Source organism: Corapipo altera, unplaced genomic scaffold, assembly GCF_003945725.1.
Source record: "Corapipo altera isolate COAL_440 unplaced genomic scaffold, ASM394572v1 0, whole genome shotgun sequence".
NCBI lineage: Eukaryota > Metazoa > Chordata > Aves > Passeriformes > Pipridae > Corapipo > Corapipo altera.
The window spans coordinates 56,510,185-56,516,184 of NW_020884872.1; the positions used below are offsets into that span (position 1 = coordinate 56,510,185).

General features: G+C 46.1%; 1 protein-coding gene across 3 annotated transcripts in view; it reads right to left on the reverse strand.

Annotated features, from left to right (window-relative positions):
* FNDC3A (fibronectin type III domain containing 3A) overlaps positions 1-4,334 on the reverse strand; it is a 117,542-nt gene extending 113,208 nt beyond the window's left edge. The window contains exon 1 of one of the 3 annotated variants that reach the window (XM_027648729.1): positions 4,075-4,334. The gene's annotated coding sequence lies outside the window, so the exon portion shown is untranslated. Of the gene's footprint in view, positions 1-3,918; positions 3,990-4,074 lie in introns of those variants that run through there. The other 2 variants (XM_027648743.1, XM_027648735.1) reach the window with 2 other exon arrangements.
* Positions 4,335-6,000: the final 1,666 nt, after the last annotated feature.

Consider the following 6,000-nt stretch of genomic DNA (forward strand, 5'->3'; position numbering starts at 1 on the left):
TGAAAAGTGCTGCGAAGACACCACTAATGAATATGGTGTTAAAGTTTTAATAAAGTGTTTTGAAAACACAAGGATATTCCATTCCTGAGGTACTACAGTTCTGAAAACAAAAGCATTCTAAACCAATGCATCAAAGAAGCGTGGTAACACAGTCCTCTATACAACTGTGCCATCAAAGTGAAGACCAACAGTCTACGCAGCATGTATTGAAACCGAAACAGACTGTCAACACAACCGAACGGGTGAATAACGTAGCAAGTGAGTATAAAAAGAGTCCAGTGTGAAAGCAACAGCTAAAAATTCTATTTAATTACTGACAAAAGAGCATAGCAAATTCTATCTTAATTTTGTATTTTGTTAAGGTCATCTATGATAGGTTAGCAAAAAAGTCTGAAGGTTTTTCAGTGGTTACAGGCTCAAGAGTATGTGAGCAGCTGGAATGGGATGAGATCTCTGGGGGGCAAGCAGAACAACTTAAAAATATTTGTTCCATCTGAAACTAAAGGTAATTAATTGGAATGATTAAAGATAACAACCTACAAGAAACATGTAACAGTATTAAGTGTTACAGACACTTTCTAAACATCCTGCTACCTCATCAGCCCTACAAAATACAGACCTTGGGATGACAATCCAAAATATTACTGAACATAAACAAAATCATTAAACCTCATGGATAGACAAGTTTAAGAAAAAGGTTGATAGTGTTTTTCTATTAGCATCAAGTGAGCATCAGCATTAAGGAAGCTCAAAGTTTACTTCATATGTCAAAGAACGAGCAAAAAAATGGTCATTTCTGTAGCTCAGGAAACATTGGCCCCATGAGCAAAATAAACATTGTTCGTGTTTGCTGAACAGAAAAAGCAGCAGTGTACTCATTCCAAACTATTATCGCTTTCCTGAGATACAGACAGTATCTTTTAGTTAAGCTAAAGAGTTGACAACCCAAGTCAAATCTATTTTTACTTAGATCTGGTCCTACAGGAAAACTAATGGCTCACAATCGAACTCGTGCACTATAAATTGCAGCCAAGTTGAATTTTCCTACAGATTGCCTGGAATTTCCCCAAGCCAACAGTCTTAAAGAAATTAATGATAAAATCTAGAAGTGTTACTGACATCTATAACAGAGATGAAAACGGCATGTTACTTGTAGATATTTTAGCAGAGATTTAACTAGAAATCCCATAAAGACTAGAAGGTAGTGAAAAAGAGGTACAAAGTTGCTGGAGAGAGGTAAGAATTCCTCGGGTTCCAGGATACACTGACAAGAAATATCAATGGCTGTAGACAACAACTCTGTCCGGGAAGTGGGCCTGCATCCTCACAAAAACCGTCTTGTCTAGTGTCTCTCTATCTGGGAATGAACAAGACTGCATGTTTGCCAGTTCCACCCAAAAAGGGGACTGGACTGGATTACAGGATTTCCTAGAGGTATCAATGGACAGTCGCACTTAACACCTTCCAAGCATTTAGTATTTCTAGAGATGAATGCATTTACAATAGCATACACTATTTCAGAAGTGACCTGTCAGCAAGGTAAATCAGTGCATTGCCTAAAAGCATTTAGAAGTTAAAACCATTCATGAGAAAGTATTGACAAAGGTGAAAAATTGTACCTCTCCTAAAGTCAGGCTTTAAGAGTTGTGCTTCCCAGTAAGTCCTAAGACAGAACACTGCAGAAGCATGTTCAGTTAAGTAGTTAAAGTTGCCAAAACAATTATGGAGGATATCCTTGAGATATTCTGAGCCAAAATGATTATCAGCATAACACTGAGTTAGCCACTGTAGGTCCGAATTCAAGTAAAATTAAATGGCCACAAGGCAAAGAATAACAAAGAAAAGCATCCCAATATCCACAGGACTCACAGCCCAAAGCAAGGGACTTATTAGTCCAAATAATAATTCAAGTTTCTGCAATTTTATTACATTGTTGCCTATAAAAATCTAAAGCTTCTGAATTTTAAGTTCACAAACTCCAACTTGAAAAAGGTAGAAATGCCACTAATGGACTGAAATCAGGTAACTTAAGTGTTGGCTGCAATGACCTGAGACTCATTTAATTCCTACATCCAGCACTTGTCATACAGCAAAAAGCCTCAGAAGATTTCCATCTGCCCTGCAAAAAACCTCTGTGACACTCATCTAATTCTGTCTTAATCTTACCATCTACAGTAGTCAGGCTGTGACTCTGCTCAAAGCAGATTGCTGTCCTCCTGACCAAGTGACCTAAGCAACTGATCACTGAGTCCTGGCCTTTCTGAGGTCAAGGATCTGTGTTTCTCTTAACCAAGGCTTCATCTGCCAAAAATCAGAATCCAATGCCCCAATGTAACTGATACAGCACATAAATTTTCTCCCCCAAAATCACCAGAAAAGCCATTCTAGTGTAGTTTGCCAAAACAAGTCCCAGATCCAACACATATGCGTCAAGATGACTTGTGTACACTCTGTACACAGAGTGAACCTAAAACTAGATGCTGTGTTGATCAGCACCCTTCCTGCTCCCTCAGGCTTAGTAGAAACACCAGCTGTTACGAACTCTATCCAATTTGCAACATCAAGTAGTACAGAAACTCAGCTACTTCCATCCTTCACATAACGTGCACAGCTTTCTCCCTACCTGAAAGCTTGCTACTTCCCCATTCATCATGTGATTAAATTTCATAATTATTTGAGACCATTTCCTTAAAAAGTAAAAAAAAAGAGGCAGAAAAAAAAGCAACTGATTGTCCTTTCTGAACTTTAAAGACCATTGAATTGCTGTGATTTTGTATTGCTATTTTACAACACAGAAAATAAACACATCTGTGGATGCAGGTTCACATCATGGCTACAGTTAAATTTCTATGCTGTGTAAAGCAGAAAGTTTCCTATTGCCATAACAACAAAATAGCTTCTTTTAAGCAGAAAGCTGAGCAGGACTGGGTCCTATACCTTCCAAGACAGAAGCCACTAAGTATTTAGCAGCAAAAAATTATGAAATTTTAAGGTTCCACAATACTTTGAGACATTAATAATCAGATATGTATTTGATCAAATGTAGACTGAAATTCTAAAAACAAATTACTTCATGATGTGAAATGTTCTGGAATAACATTTGCCAGCCAACGTGGCTTATAAAATTGCCTTTGACAGGGTTAAACTAATGACTAACGCGTCGTGAGGTGCCGGTCATAGTGTCTTCTCCTACCCAATGTATTTATTTTCCCTTGTTTCTGCTGCTTATTTTCTTCACTTTGGACAATAAAAATCAGCTGAAAAGTTTCATTTTTGCTTTTAGTTGTTTTCACTTTCTAAGTTGCCTAGAAGCAACGAAAAGTTTCTGTTTAGGTTAGAACCAATCTTGGGCGATGCTCGGGGAGGGAGGAATCGGGCGTAAATCTCGCTGAAAGAATAATGCCTCTGCCAGCGCTCGGCGAGATGATTACCGTGTTTTCGGGAAGACTGTTTTACCTATACACAGAAGCTCAATCCCTTTAGCTGGGAGTTCCGAGGGAACCTTTACGGCTTAGCAGAACAACAACAACAACAACAACGACGACGAGAAAGAGGTGTTGAACAGCACCACTTCCTTCTCCCCGCCTGTCACAGCCGGCTCAGCTGTTCTGGTCGCGCTCCGCATCTGCTTCTTTCTCCTGCTCCACCATCGCCTCCTCCCGCGGCCGCCCGGCGCTGACAGCGGGCCGATCCCACCGCCCCGGCCGGCACGGGCACCTCCGAGCAGGGACGGAGACACAAAGTTTCTTTCGCGGGGCTCCGCCGGCAGGACCGGCTCCCCGGTTCTCCCCGGGCAAGAGCAGGCAGCGCCGCTCCTCAGGCACCGCGGGCAGGTATCGGCGCTGCCCCGGTCCCCTCGCACCCCTCCAGCCGCCCCGCCGAGGGGAAAGGGGCGGTTCGCCAGCAGCGCCTACTCACCGCCATGGCCCCGCGGCTCTCCCGGCTAACGGTCCGCGCTCCGCCGCCAGCGGGCAGCGGCGCCGGGGCGGGCAGCGCCGAGGGGGAGGTCCCGATGGCGCAGCCCAGGCGAGGGGCGGCGCTTCCCCCACCCCTTTGCCCGCCCACTCGACGTACCTGTGGTCCGGCCGCCGCCACCACTCTGTCGCCGTCCCTTCCTCACCTCCCCGCACCTGTCACGGCCTCCCGCCGCCGCCGTCGCTGCTGCCGCCGCTGCCACCGCCCCCGCCCCCGCCCCGCCGCCTCAGCGTTGCCCGCCACCTCACCCGGCGGCGCGCGGCCGCCATCTTTGGGGAGGCCTGGGGGGGGCCGCGAGGGGGGAGTTGGCTCCGGCGCGCAGGGCGCCTGCGCGGAAACCTCCCGGGGGGGGGAGTCTGTCGGAGGGAGGGGCGGTGAGGGATCGGAAGGCGGGGCTTGTGGATCGCGGGGCGGGGCCGGAGCGGGAGGGGTCGGGGTGGAGGAGGCGGGGCCGGAGCGGAGGGGGCGGGGCGTGCGGGAGGGCATCGAGGGTGGCGAGGGTCTGGTACTGAGTCTGGGTCTTGGGCCTGTTTTGTGGTCTGGGTCTGTGGTCTGAGATCTGGGGTCTGGGATCAGGGCTGCACCTGGGCCTTACGTGTGGCCCTGGTACTGGGACATGTAGTCTGGGCTTGCTTGTGTAAGCGCTGCTCAGCAATAAGGAAAACACCTCTATATTAATCAACCCCGTGTTTGCTAGAAATCCGCAGCCCCACACTAGCCACTGTGAAGAAAGTGAACTCCACCCCAGCCAAATCCAGCACATTCCACGCTTTATGCCATACCATTTACATCATGCCCAGGTCCCACAGTATTCAGCACAACTTTAACCATCCCCCTTCTTCCTGTACTTTGATATAATACACAGTTGTCATTCCTTTAGTCAATGGATCACCCTTGTAAAATGCCCATAAAATGGCCACAAAGGCCCACAAAATGTGTTTTGAGTTCGTTTATTCCATGAGTTTGGGTTCCATCAGTTGTGGTGGTCAATCAGGACAGGAGAAGGGGTGTGTTGTGTGGAGTTACTGGGCGCCAAAGTCAGCTCATGTTGAGTCACTGATGCACTGCTTCTTGTAAGGCTTCTCTTCCATTGGTTTGGGTGGTTTCTGCTGTGATAATTCCTGTAACATGCAACTCGAATCATGGTGCTGGGGCAGGGGCTTGCCCAGGTTGGGCCCTTGCATTGGCAGAGTGAAGGGTAGGAAGGGCTGCCTCTTTTCTGTACAGCCATTACTGCAATGAAAGTCAAAGGATTGAGATTGAGCAGAGCTCCAGGTGCATGTGCTAGGCTGTGGGCACCTGGGGCATACCCTGCCTGCTGCCCAAGCATGTAGTGTCCAATATCCAAGACGAAAGGGGAAGAAACGCGCCTTTTCCAGGTGCTTGGTCAGGGAGCAACTATCTTCCCTCAACACCTGCAATGTTCAGCTGGTGTCTTGAATGCTAATTTGTGATTATCCTTTGCTTAATGTTTGTCCTTTCAGCCATTATGGATTGAAATTATTTTACTACAGTGTTTGGCTTAATGACCTTCTGCAGCAGTGGACCAAACAGAATGAGATGTTTTATAAAGTGATTTTGTTAATTTGCCTTAAAGTTCTCTGTTATTAAGTTAATAAGTTGTTATTTCTCTTGCATTTCAGCAGTGTTCATACCATTTTTATAGCTTCACAGCAGGCAGATAGGTAGCTCCTATCAACAAAGCATGCATTAAACGATATTTTACCATCTCCTGGTTGCTCACTATAGGCCCCCTTTCCAAAATTCATAATTTCAGTGCTGAATAGCATCCTGGACTATGGTATCTCAGATCTGAAAAACTAGAGAGACATGGGCCTGATCAATATTTGGATGAGCTACCTCGTTAGATACTGCGGAAAATGCTGCTGGTGATTCATTCAGTGGCATTCGTCTGTCTATGAGTCAGGCTGAACAAATGCCACTGCACAGCATTTGTGGGTTGTACCATCCAAGGACATAAACTGGAGATTTTTGCCAATTGCAGCTGTTAGGAGATCACTGATT